Source organism: Mastomys coucha, unplaced genomic scaffold, assembly GCF_008632895.1.
Source record: "Mastomys coucha isolate ucsf_1 unplaced genomic scaffold, UCSF_Mcou_1 pScaffold10, whole genome shotgun sequence".
Taxonomy (NCBI): domain Eukaryota; kingdom Metazoa; phylum Chordata; class Mammalia; order Rodentia; family Muridae; genus Mastomys; species Mastomys coucha.
Genome location: NW_022196892.1, coordinates 555,446 through 557,000, shown reverse-complemented (window position 1 = coordinate 557,000; position 1,555 = coordinate 555,446).

Sequence of the window (1,555 nt, the reverse complement as noted above, 5' to 3'; positions counted from 1 at the left end):
AGAGAGAGAGAGAGAGAGAGAGAGAGAGAGAGAAACACAGAGAGAGAAACAGAGAGAGAGAAACAGAGAGAGAGAGAGAGAGAGAGAGAGGGACAGTGAGAGAGCAGAGGTGAAGAGAGGCATTGATACTTAGCCTACTTTGATAAAAGGATGGATTGATAGGTGGATAGATGTTGGAAAACATGGAAATTCATTCCTATGGCATAAGAAGTTCTAACATTAAAGTTGTCTTAGATATTTCCCTAATAAAAATTAGGTGAAGCATCTCAAACAATTTACTAAGGTCCCCTGCCACCTCCCCACACATATGTAGCAGCTGGGCAGCTTGGTCTTCATGTGGGTCCCAAAAAACTGGAGCGGGGCTATCCCAAAAGTTGTTGCTTATCCATGGGATATTCTAGCTGGCCTGCCTTGTCTGGCCTCAGTGAGAAAGGATGCACCTCACTTTATAGAGATTTAAAGTGCTAGGGTGGCGGGATACCCAGGGGAACCCCACCTGCTTAAAGAAGAAGGAAAGGGATGATGTAGGGAAGGATTGGGGGAGGGGGGAGGCCACGGGAGGGGTGGCCAGGGGGAGGGGCAGTAAGTAGGATGTAAAGTGAATAAATAAATAAATTAATAATAAATAAATAATTTTTAAAAATACTCCCTTGTCTATCAGCTTTCTTTTTACAGGTAACAAGCATGCTTTCTATGTATCCCTGAGAAGTGACCTTACTTCTCTTCCACAGGCTTATTCCAATAAACCAATCACTTCCTCTACAAGAGCTAAGAGGGAGGCAGCTCATCGTCTTGATACTCTATGGCCTGCTTGTTCCTTGAAGACTCCATACTCACTCTGTTCCCAAGTACAATTCCCATGTGGCATGCAGTACCTGATCCCCAAGCCTAGGTGACTAAGAAATGCTTACCAATCTCACCTGTCAGGGGCAGCCATTGTGTGTTTGGGCATTCTAGTGTCTTCAACAGGAATCTACTCACTCACAGGTTAGATGATAAACTCATCCACAATCCCGGGTTTTTGTGCTAACAGAGACTGGATTTTGGTCAAGCTATCCTTACCAGCATGACCTAGGAAGCAGCCCTCTCCTCCCAGGCTCAGAGACATGTCCTACTTGTTCTAATTCCATGTCACTGATCCTGTTGGGCTGCAGCAGAGGATGAGGTTCTCTCATTAAAGTCTTAGTGAGACCCAGTGGATGGCTTCTGGGAATGATTCTTCAGGTTCTTAAAAGGGGAACACCAACATGAAAGAGTATCTCTCTGTGTGTAAAGTAGCCCTCTTATCTGAGGTCTCATTGTCTTCAAGCAACCATGTCTAAAAATACTAAACAGAAAATTCCAGAAATGAACATCTCATAAGTCTTAAATTGCTGCTATTCTGAACATGAAACTTGGTGTTTCTCTGACCTGCATGAGTCACAAACCCAATGTCCAAGTGCTGGGATTAAAGGAGTGTGTCCTATACCCAGCAGCTTTCTCTTCTTCTCCTTTTTCATTCTCTTTAGAGAAGATAATAACACCAGCCTCTTACAGTTTTTTGGTTTTTTGTTTT